Source organism: Cetorhinus maximus, chromosome 26, assembly GCF_964194155.1.
Source record: "Cetorhinus maximus chromosome 26, sCetMax3.hap1.1, whole genome shotgun sequence".
Taxonomy (NCBI): Eukaryota; Metazoa; Chordata; class Chondrichthyes; order Lamniformes; family Cetorhinidae; genus Cetorhinus; species Cetorhinus maximus.
The window spans coordinates 37932289-37945765 of record NC_135904.1 but is presented as its reverse complement, the minus strand read 5'-3'; positions in this window follow the sequence as shown (position 1 = coordinate 37945765).

The following is a 13477-nucleotide window of genomic DNA, read 5'->3' as shown; positions in this document are numbered from 1 at the left end:
TCTCACACGGCCCCGACCTATCACACTGCACCGAACTCTCACACTGTCCGAATCTCTCACACTGTCCGAATCTCTCATAATGTCACGATCTCTCACACTGTCCCGATCTCTCATGCTCTCCCGATCTCTCACACTTTCCCCATCAAAAAAATTGCCCCGATATCACACACTGCCCCGATCTCTCACACTGCCCTGAACTCTCACTCTGCCCTGACCTATCAAAGTGCCCCAAACTCTCAGACTGTTCGAATCTCTCGCACTGTCCCTATCTCCCACACACTGTCCCGGTCTCCCACAATGTCCCAATCTCTCACACGGTCATGATCTCTCACACTGTCCCAATGACAGGCTCTGTTCAGATGTTACGCACTGTCCCGATCTCTCACAATGTACCCATATCTCACACTCTCCCAAACTCTCACACGGCCCCAACCTATCACACTACCCCGAACTCTCACACTGTCAAAATCTGTCGCACTGTCCATATCGCCCACACACTGCCCTGATGTCTCACACTGTCCCGATCTCTCAAGCTCGCCCGATCTCTCACACTGTCCCCATCAAAAAAAATGCCCCGATATAACGCAGTGCCCCGAACTCTCGCATAGACGTGACCTATCACATTGCACCGAACTCTCACACTGTCCGAATCTCTCACACTGTTACGATCTCTCACACTGTCCTGATCTCTCATGCTCTCCCGATCTCTCACACTGTCCCCATCAAAAAATTGCCCCGATATCACACACTGTCCCGATCTCACACTGAACCTGATCTCTCACTCTGCCCTGACCTATCAAAGTGCCCCGAACTCTCAGCCTGTTCGAATCTCTCGCACTGTACCTATCTCCCACACACTGTCCCGGTCTCTCACAATGTCCCAATCTCTCACACGGACATGATCTCTCACACTGTCCCAATGACAGGCACTGTTCAGATGTTGCGCACTGTCCCGGTCTCTCACACTGTGCTCATCTCTCACACTGCCCCGATCTCTCACAATGTCACGATCTCTCACACTGCCCCGATCTCTCACACTGTCCCGATCTCTCACACTGCTCCGATCTCTCACACTGCCCTGATCTCTCACAATGTCATGATCTCTCACACTGTCCCGATCTCTCACACTGTCCCGATCTCTCACACTGTCCCGATCTCTCACACTGTCCCGATCTCTCACACTGTCCCGATCTCTCACACTGTCCCGATCTCTCACAATGTCACGATCTCTCACACTGTCCCGATCTCTCACAATGTCACAATCTCTCACACTGTCCCCATCTCTCGCAATGTCCCCAACAAAAAAAGTGCCCCAATATAACACGCTGCCCTGAACTCTCACATGGCCCCGACCTATCACACTAGCCCGCACTCTCACACTGTCCAAATCTCTCACAATGTCCATGTCGCCACCACACAGCCCTGATATCTCACACTGTCCCCATCTCTCACACTTTCCCGAACTCTCACACTGCCTCGGTATCTCACACTGTCCCAAACTCTCACACTGCCTCGATATCTCACACTGTCCGGATTTCTCACACTGCCCCAAGGTCTCACACTGTCCGGATTTCTGACACTGCCCCAATGTCTCACACTGTCCAGATTTCTCACACTGCCCCGACCTCTCACACTGTTGCGACCTCTCATACTGTCCTGATATCTCACACTGTCACAATCTCTCACAATTTCCCGATTTCTCACACTGCCCCGATATCTCACACTCTCCCATCTCTCACACAGCCCCGACCTCTCACTGTGCACTGAACTCTCACAATGGCTAGATCTCTCACACTCTCCCGATCTCCCACACAATGTCCCGAACTCTCTCACTGTCCTCATCACAGACACTGTTCAGATGTTGCACACTGCCCTGATCTCTCACAGTATCCCGATCTCTCGCACTGTCCTGAACTCTCACACTGTCCTGATCTCTCGCACTGTCCTGATCTCTCGCACTGTCCTGAACTCTCACACTGTCCTGATCTCTCACAGTATCCCGATCTCTCGCACTGTCCTGAACTCTCACACTGTCCTGATCTCTCGCACTGTCCTGATCTCTCGCACTGTCCTGATCTCTCACCCTGTCCTGATCACTCACCATGTCCCAATTTCTCACACTGCTCCGATCTCTCACACTGTCCCATCTCTCACACTGTCCCATCTCTCACACTGTTCCGATCTGGCACGCATTCGCGATCTCTCACAATGTCCCAGTCTCTCACACTGTCACTATTTGTAACACTGCCCCGAATTCTTATACTGCCCTGAACTCTCACACAGCCTAAATCTCTCGCACTGTCCTGATCTCTCCCAATGTCCCAATCTCTCACACTTTCCCGCCCTCCCACACTGTCCCCAGTTCACACACTGCCCTAATCTCTTACAATGTCCCGATCTCTCACACTGTCCCGATCTCTCTCACTGTCCCGATCTCTCACACTTTCCCCATCAAAAAAATTGCCCCGATATCACACACTGTCCCGATCTCTCATACTGCCCTGATCTCTCACTCTGCCCTGACCTATCAAACTGCCCCGAACTCTCAGACTGTTCGAATCTCTTGAACTGTCCCTCTCTCCCACACACTGTCCCGATCTCTCACAATGTCCCAATCTCTCACACGGTCATGATCTCTCTCACTGTCCCAATGACAGGCACTGTTCAGATGTTGTGCACTGCCCTGATCTCTCACACTGCCCTGATCTCTCACACTGTCCTGATCTCTCACACTGCCCCGACCTCTCACTGTGCCGTGAACTCTCACAATGTCTAGATCTCTCACACTGTCCCGATCTCCCACACAATGTCCCGAACTCTCACAATGTCCCGGTCTCTCACACTGTCCTGATCTCTCACACTGTCCCGATCTCTCACACTGTCCCGATCTTTCACACTGCCCCAACTCTCAGACTGCCCTGATCTCTCACGCTGTCCCTTCTTTCTCACTGTCCTGATCTCTCACACTGTCCTCATTGCTCACACTGTCCCCAATTCACACACTGCCCCGATCTCTCACAAGGTCCCGATCTCTCAGAATATCCCGATCTCTCACACTGTCCTGATATTGCAAAATGATCTGATATCGCACACTGTCATGATTTCTCTCACTGTCCCAATCTCACACACTGTTCCGATCTCTCACACTGTCCCGATCTCTCACGCTGTCCCGATCTCTCACACTGTCCTGATCTCTCCCACCCTCCCAAGAATACACACTGTCCTGTCTCTCACGCTACCCTGAACTCTTTCACTGCCCCGAACTCTCACACTGCCCTAAACTCTCACAATGTCCGAATCTCTCACACTGTCATTATCTCCCACACAATGTCCCGATCCCCCACACTGTCCCCATCTGATACAATTTCCTGATCTCTCACACTGTCCCTATCTCTCACACTGCACTGATCTCTCACACTAATGCTCTCTCACACTGTTCCGATCACAGGCACAGTTCAGATGGTGCGCGCTGCCCCAATTTCTCAATCTGTCGCTACCTCTCACAGTGTCGCAATCTCTCACAATGTCCCAATCTCTTACATTTTCCCGGTCTCGCACCATGTCCCGATCTCTGAAAATGTCACGATTTCTCTCACTTCCCCATTCTCCCTCACTGTTCTATCTCTCACAATGCGCCGACCTCTAACACTGCCCTGAACTCTCACATTGTCTAGAAATCTCACACTGTCCCGATCTCCCACACTCTGTCCCGATCTCTCACACCGTTCCAATCTCTCACACTGTCCCGATCTGTCACACTGTCCCGATCTCTCACACTGTCCCGATCTCTCACATTGCCCCGATCTCTCACACTGTCCTGATCACTCACACTGTCCCGATCTCTCACGCTGTCCTGATCACTCACAATGGACCATTTTCTCACACTGCCCCCATCTCTCACACTGCCCCCATCTCAAACAATGTCCCGGATTCTCACACTTTCCCGATTTCTCACACTGTCCCGATCTCTCACACTGTCCCCAACTCACACACTGTCACGATATCTCCCACTCTCCCAAGAATACACACTGTCCCGTCTCTCACGCTGCCCCGAACTCTTTCACTGCCACGACGTCTCACAGTGCCCTGAACTCTCACCATGTCCGAATCTCTCGCACTGTCACTATCTCCCACACACTTTCCCGATCTCTTACTGTCGCGACCTCTCATACTGTCCTGATCTCTCACATGGTCAGGATTACTCACACTGTCCCAATTTCTCACATTGGCCCGCTATCTCACACTGCATCGATCTCTCACAATGTCCTGATCTCTCACACTGCCCCAAATACTCACACTGTCCCGATCTCTCACACAGCCATGATCTCTCAGACTGTCCCGATCACAGACACTGTTCAGATCTTGCACACTGCATTAATCTCTTACACTGTCCATATCTCTCACACTGTCCTGATCTCTCACACAGTCCTGATCACGCACACTGGCCCACATTCTCAAACTGTCCCAATCTGTCACACTGTCCCACTTTCTCAGACTGTCCGGATCTCTCAAACTGTCCCGATCTCTCACACTGTCCCGATCTCTCACACTGTCCTTATCTCTCACACTGACCCGATCTCTCACACTGTCCTTATCTCTCACATTGTCCCGATCTCTCACAGTGTCCCGATCTCTCACACTGTCCTTATCTCTCACACTGACCCGATCTCTCACACTGTCCTTATCTCTCACACTGTCCCGATCTCTCACACTGTCCCGATCTCTCACAATGCCCTTATCTCTCACACTGTCCCGATCTCTCACACTGTCCCGATCTCTCACACTGTCCCGATCACTCACACTGTCCTTATCCCTCACACTGTCCCAATCTCTCACACTGCCCTGAACTCTCAGTCTGCCCTGACCAATCAAATTGCCCCGAACTCTCAGGCTGATCGAATCTCTCGCACTGTGCCTATCTCCCACACACTGTTCCGTTTTCTCATGCTGTCCCAATCTCTCACAAGGTCATGATCTCTCACACTGTCCTTATCTCTCACACTGTCCTTATCTCTCACACTGTCCTTATCTCTCACACTGTCCTTATCTCTCACACTGTCCTTATCTCTCACACTGTCCTGATCTCTCACACTCTCCCACTTTCTCAGACTGTCCCCAACTCACACACTGTCCCGATCTCTCCCTCTCTCCCAGGAACACGCACTGTCCCGTCTCTCACACTGCCCCGACCTCTCACACGGTCAGGATCTCGCACATTTTCCTGATTTCTCACGCTGCCCCACTATTTCACACTGTCCCAGCTCTCACACTGTCCCATCTCTCACACTGCCTCGACCGCTTATACTGCCCTGAACGCTCACATTGTCTAGATCTCACGCACTGTCCCGATCTCCCATGCATTCTCCCAATCTCTCACACTGTCCTGATCTCTCAAACTGTCCCGATCTCTCACACTGTCCCGATATCACACACTGTCCCATCTCTCATACTGTCCTGATATCACACACTGTCCCATCTCTAACACTGTCACATCTCTCACTCTGTCCCGATATCACACACTGTCCCATCTCTCACACTGTCCCATCTCTCACACTGTCCCATCTCTCACACTGTCACATCTCTCACTCTGTCCTTATCTCTCACACTGACCCGATCTCTCACACTGTCCCGATCTCTCATGCTGCCCTGAACTCTCACTCTGCCCTGAGCTATCAAATTGCCCCGAACTCTCAGACTGATCGAATCTCTCGCACTGTGCCTATCTCCCACACACTGTTCCGCTCTTTCACACTGTCCCGATCTCTCACAAGGTCATGATCTCTCACACTGTCCTTATCTCCCACACTGTCCTTATCTCTCACATTGCCCTGATCTCTCACACTCTCCCGCTTCTCAGACTGTCCTTATCTCTCACACTGTCCCCAACTCACACACTGTCCGGATCTCTCCCACTCTCTCTGGAATGCACCCTGTCCCGTCTCTCACGCTGCCCCGAACTCTTTCACTGCCCCGACCACTCAAACTGCCCTGAACTCTCACAATGTCCTAATCTCTCACACTGTCACTATCTCCCACACTGTCCCATCTGTCATACTGCACTGATATCTCACACTGTCTGGATCTCTCATAAGTAACTGAACTCTCACACTGTCCTTATCTCTCACACTGTCCCGATCTCTCAAACTGTCCCGATCTCTCAAACTGTCCCGATCTCTCACACTGTCCCGATCTATAACACTGCCCTGAACTCTTACTCTGCCCTGACCAATCAAATTGCCCCGAACTCTCAGACTGATCGAATCTCTCGCACTGTGCCTATCTCCCACACACTGTTCTGCTCTCTCACACTGTCCTTATCTCTCACGTTGCCCTGAACTCTCACACTCTCCCGCTTTCTCAGACTGTCCCATCTCTCCCATTGTCCCGACCTCTCACACTGCCCTGATCTCTCACACTGTCCCGACCTCTCACACTGTCCTTATCTCTCACACTGTCCTGATCTCTCACACTGTCCTTATCTCTCACACTGACCCGATCTCTCACACTGTCCTTATCTCTCACACTGTCCCGATCTCTCACACTGTCCCGATCTCTCACACTGTCCTTATCTCTCACACTGTCCTGATCTCTCACACTGTCCTTATCTCTCACACTGACCCGATCTCTCACACTGTCCTTATCTCTCACACTGTCCCGATCTCTCACACTGTCCTTATCTCTCACACTGACCCGATCTCTCACACTGTCCCGATCTCTCACAGTGTCCCGATCTCTCACACTGTCCTTATCTCTCACACTGTCCCGATCTCTCACACTGTCCCGATCTCTCACACTGTCCCGATCACTCACACTGTCCTTATCTCTCACACTGTCCCAATCTCTCACACTGCCCTGAACTCTCAGTCTGCCCTGACCAATCAAATTGCCCCGAACTCTCAGACTGATCGAATCTCTCGCACTGTGCCTATCTCCCACACACTGTTCCGTTCTCTCACGCTGTCCCAATCTCTCACAAGGTCATGATCTCTCACACTGTCCTTATCTCTCACACTGTCCTTATCTCTCACACTGTCCTGATCTCTCACACTCTCCCACTTTCTCAGACTGTCCCCAACTCACACAATGTCCCGATCTCTCCCTCTCTCCCAGGAACACGCACTGTCCCGTCTCTCACACTGCCCCGACCTCTCACACGGTCAGGATCTCGCACATTTTCCTGATTTCTCACGCTGCCCCACTATTTCACACTGTCCCATCTCTCACACTGTCCCATCTCTCACACTGCCTCGACCGCTTATACTGCCCTGAACGCTCACATTGTTTAGATCTCACACACTGTCCCGATCTCCCATGCATTCTCCCAATCTCTCACACTGTCCTGATCTCTCACACTGTCCCGATTCCTCACACTGTCCCGATATCACACACTGTCACATCTCTCACACTGTCACATCTCTCACTCTGTCACGATCTCTCACCCTGTCCTGATATCACACACTGTCCTATCTCTCACACTGTCCCGATCTCTCAAACTGTCACGATTCCTCACACTGTCCTGATCTCTCACACTGTCCTGATCTCTCACCCTGTCTCGATCTCTAACACTGCCCTGAACTCTGACTCTGCCCTGACCTATCAAATTGCCCCGAACTCTCAGACTGATCGAATCTCTCGCACTGTGCCTATCTCCCACACACTGTTCCGCTCTCTCACACTGTCCCAATCTCTCACAAGGTCATGATCTCTCACACTGTCCTTATCTCTCACACTGTCCTTATCTCTCACACTGTCCTGATCTCTCACACTCTCCCACTTTCTCAGACTGTCCCCAACTCACACACTGTCCTGATCTCTCCCTCTCTCCCAGGAACACGCACTGTCCCGTCTCTCACACTGCCCCGACCTCTCACACGGTCAGGATCTCGCACATTTTCCTGATTTCTCACGCTGCCCCACTATTTCACACTGTCCCAGCTCTCACACTGTCCCATCTCTCACACTGCCTCGACCGCTTATACTGCCCTGAACGCTCACATTGTCTAGATCTCACGCACTGTCCCGATCTCCCATGCATTCTCCCAATCTCTCACACTGTCCTGATCTCTCAAACTGTCCCGATCTCTCACACTGTCCCGATATCACACACTGTCCCATCTCTCACACTGTCCTGATATCACACACTGTCCCATCTCTAACACTGTCACATCTCTCACTCTGTCCCGATATCACACACTGTCCCATCTCTCACACTGTCCCATCTCTCACACTGTCCTGATATCACACACTGTCCCATCTCTCACACTGTCACATCTCTCACTCTGTCCTTATCTCTCACGCTGCCCTGAACTCTCACTCTGCCCTGAGCTATCAAATTGCCCCGAACTCTCAGACTGATCGAATCTCTCGCACTGTGCCTATCTCCCACACACTGTTCCGCTCTTTCACACTGTCCCGATCTCTCACAAGGTCATGATCTCTCACACTGTCCTTATCTCCCACACTGTCCTTATCTCTCACATTGCCCTGATCTCTCACACTCTCCCGCTTCTCAGACTGTCCTTATCTCTCACACTGTCCCCAACTCACACACTGTCCGGATCTCTCCCACTCTCTCTGGAATGCACCCTGTCCCGTCTCTCACGCTGCCCCGAACTCTTTCACTGCCCCGACCACTCAAACTGCCCTGAACTCTCACAATGTCCTAATCTCTCACACTGTCACTATCTCCCACACTGTCCCATCTGTCATACTGCACTGATATCTCACACTGTCTGGATCTCTCAAACTGTCCCGATCTCTCAAACTGTCCCGATCTCTCACACTGTCCCGATCTATAACACTGCCCTGAACTCTTACTCTGCCCTGACCAATCAAATTGCCCCGAACTCGCAGACTGATCGAATCTCTCGCACTGTGCCTATCTCCCACACACTGTTCTGCTCTCTCACACTGTCCTTATCTCTCACGTTGCCCTGAACTCTCACACTCTCCCGCTTTCTCAGACTGTCCCATCTCTCCCATTGTCCCGACCTCTCACACTGCCCTGATCTCTCACACTGTCCCGACCTCTCACACTGTCCTGACCTCTCACACGGTCAGGATCTCTCACACTGTCCTGATTTCTCACACTGCCCCGCTATCTCACACTGTCCCATCTCTCACACTGACCCGATCTCTCACACTGTCCCGACCTCTCACACTGTCCTTATCTCTCACACTGACCCGATCTCTCACACTGTCCCGATCTCTCACACTGTCCCGACCTCTCACACTGTCCTTATCTCTCACACTGTCCCGATCTCTCACACTGTTCCGATCTCTCACACTGTCCCGACTTCTCACACTGTCCTTATCTCTCACACTGACCCGATCTCTCACACTGCCCTGATCTCTCACAATGACTAGATCTCTCACCCTGCCCCGACCACTTATACTGCCCTGAACGCTCACATTGTCTAGATCTCACGCGCTGTCCCGATCTCCCATGCATTCTCCCAATCTCTCACACTGTCCTGATCTCTCACACTGTCCCGATTCCTCACACTGTCCCGATATCACACACTGTCACATCTCTCACACTGTCACATCTCTCACTCTGTCATGATCTCTCACCCTGTCCTGATATCACACACTGTCCTATCTCTCACACTGTCCTGATCTCTCAAACTGTCACGATTCCTCACACTGTCCTGATCTCTCACACTGTCCTGATCTCTCACCCTGTCTCGATCTCTAACACTGCCCTGAACTCTGACTCTGCCCTGACCTATCAAATTGCCCTGAACTCTCAGACTGATCGAATCTCTCGCACTGTGCCTATCTCCCACACACTGTTCCGCTCTCTCACACTGTCCCAATCTCTCACAAGGTCATGATCTCTCACACTGTCCTTATCCCTCACACTGTCCTGATCTCTCACATTGCCCTGATCTCTCACACTGTCCCGCTTTCTCAGACTGTCCTTATCTCTCACACTGTCCCCAACCCACACACTGTCCCGATCTCTCCCACTCTCCCTGAAATACACACTGTCCCGTCTCTCACGCTGCCCCGAACCCTTTCACTGCCCCGCCCTCTCAAATTGCCCTGAACTCTCACAATGTCCGAATCTCTCGCACTGTCACTATCTCCCACACACTGTCCCGATCTCTCATACGGTTAGGATCTCTCACACTGTCCCGATTCCTCACACTGTCCCATCTCTCGCACTGTCCCGTCTGTCATACTGCACTGATATCTCACACTGTCTGGATCTCTCACAGGGAAATGAACTCTCACACTGTCCTTATCTCTCACACTGACCCGATCTCTCAAACTGTCCCGATCCCTCAAACTGTCTCGATCTCTCACACTGTCCTGATCTCTCACACTGTCCTGATCTCTCACACTGCCCTGAACTCTCAGTCTGCCCTGACCAATCAAATTGCCCCGAACTCTCAGACTGATAGAATCTCTCGCACTGTGCCTATCTCCCACACACTGTTCCGCTCTCTCACACTGTCCCAATATCTTACACTGTCCTTATCTCTCACGATGCCCTGAACTCACACTCTCCCGCTTTCTCAGCCTGTCCCGATCTCTCACACTGTCCCCAACTCACACACTGTCCCGATCTCTCCCACTCCCCCAGGAACACACACTGTACCGTCTCTCACACTGCCCTGAACTCTTTCACTGTCCCGACCTCTCAAACTGCCCTGATCTCTCACACTGCCCCGACCTCTTATACTGCCCTGAACGCTCACAATGTCTAGATCTCACGCACTGTCCCGATCTCCCATGCATTCTCCCAATCTCTCACACTGTCCTGATCTCTCACACTGTCCCGATCTCTCACACTGTCCTTATCTCTCACACTGTCCCGATCTTTCACACTGTCCCGATCTCTCACACTGTCCTTATCTCTCACACTGTCCCGATCTCTCACACTGTCCTGATCTCTCACACTGTCCCGATCTCTCACACTGTCCTTATCTCTCACACTGTCCTTATCTCTCACACTGTCCCGATCTCTCACACTGTCCTTATCTCTCACACTGTCCCGATCTCTCACACTGTCCTTATCTCTCACACTGTCCCGATCTCTCACACTGTCCTTATCTCTCACACTGTCCCGATCTCTCTCACTGTCCCGATCTCTCACACTGTCCCGATCTCTCACACTGTCCTTATCTCTCACACTGACCCGATCTCTCACACTGCCCTGATCTCTCACAATGACTAGATCTCTCACACTGACCTGATCTCGCACACTGTCCCGATCTCTCACACAGTCCCGATCTCTCACACTGTCACAATTCCTCACACTGTCCAAATCTCTTCCACTGACCCGATCTCCCGCACACTGTCCTGATCTCTCACACTGTCTTGATCTCTCACACTGCCCCAATCTCTCACACTGTCCCGATCTCTCACACTGTCCCGACCTCTCACACTGTCCTTATCTCTCACACTGACCCGATCTCTCACACTGCCCTGATCTCTCACAATGACTAGATCTCTCACACTGACCCGATCTCTCACACTGTCCTTATCTCTCACACTGTCCCGATCTCTCACACTGTCCCGATCTCTCACACTGTCCCGATCTCTCGCACTGTCCTTATCTCTCACACTGTCCCGATCTCTCACACTGTCCCGATCTCTCACACTGTCCTTATCTCTCACATTGTCCCGATCTCTCACACTGTCCCAATCTCTCACACTGTCCTTATCTCTCACACTGTCCCATCTCTCACACTGTCCTGATATCACACACTGTCACATCTCTCACACTGTCACATCTCTCACCCTGTCCCATCTCTCACACTGTCCCGATATCACACACTGTCCCATCTCTCACAGTGTCCTGATATCACACACTGTACCATCTCTCGCACTGTCCTGATATCACACAGTGTCCCATCTCTCACACTGTCACATGTCTCACTCTGTCCCGATCTCTCACACTGTCCCATCTCTCACACTGTCCCATCTGTCATACTGCCCTGATATCTCACACTGTCTGGGTCTCTCACAGGGAACTGAACTCTCACACTGTTCTTATCTCTCACACCGACCCGATCTCTCACACTGACCCGATCTCTCACACTGACCCGATCTCTCACACTGTCCTTATCTCTCACACTGTCCTTTTCTCTCACACTGTCCCGATCTCTCACACTGTCACGATTCCTCACACTGTCCTGATCTCTAACACTGTCCTGATCTCTCACTCTGTCCCGATCTGTAACACTGCCCTGAACTCTCACTCTGCCCTGAGCTATCAAATTGCCCTGAACTCTCAGACCGATCGAATCTATCGCACTGTGGCTACCTCCAACACATTGTTCTGCTTTTTCACACTGTCCCAATCTCTCACACTGTCCTTATCTCTCACACTGTCCAGATCTCTCACATTGTCCAGATCTCTTACCCTGTCCTGATGTGTCAAACTGTCACAATCTCTCACACTGTCCCGATCACTCACACTGTCCTGATCTCTCAAACTGACCCGATCACTCAAACTGCCCCGATCACTCACATTGTCCCGATCCCTCAAACTGTCCCTATCACTCAATCTGTCCCGATCTCTCACACTGTCCCGATCTCTCACACTGTCCCGATATCACACACTGTCTCATTTCTCACACTGTCCTGATATCACACACTGTCCCATCTCTCACTCTGTCCCGATCTCGCACACTGTCCCGATCTCTCACACTGTCCTTATCTCTCACACTGTCACAATTCCTCACACTGTCCAAATCTCTTCCACTGACCCGATCTCCCGCACACTGTCCTGATCTCTCACACTGTCCTTATCTCTCACACTGTCCTTATCTCTCACACTGTCCTTATCTCTCACATTGCCCTGATCTCTCACACTCTCCCGCTTTCTCGCACTGTCCCGATCTCTCACATTGCCCCTATCTCTCACACTGATGCGATCTCTCAAACTGTCTCGATCTCTCACACTGTCCTGATCTTTCACGCTGTCCTGATCTCTCACACTCTCCTCATCTCCCAGAACTGTCCACAATTCACACTCTGCTCCGATCTCTCAAAATGTCACGATCTCTCACTCTAGCACTGTCCCCATCAAAAACAATGTCCCTATATCACACACTGCACCAATCTCTCACACTGCCCCGAAATCTCACACTGCCCCAAACTCTCACACTGCCCCAAACTCTCTCACTGTCTGAATCTCACTCACTCTCCCAATCTCACGCATGCTCCCGATCTCTCACACTGTCCCGATATCTCACACTGTCCCGATCACAGGCACTGTTCAGATGTTGCTTACTGCTCCGATCTCTCACACTGTCACAATTTCTCACACTGTCTCATCATTCACGCTGCAGAGACCTCTTATACTGCCCTTGAGCTCTCACACTGTCTAGATCTCTCGAACTGTCCCAATCTCCCACGCATTGTCCCAACCTCTCACACTGTCCCGCTCTCTCACATTGTCCCGATCACTCTTGCTATCTAACTTTCACAGAATGCCCCAATTTCTCACACTCTCCTGATC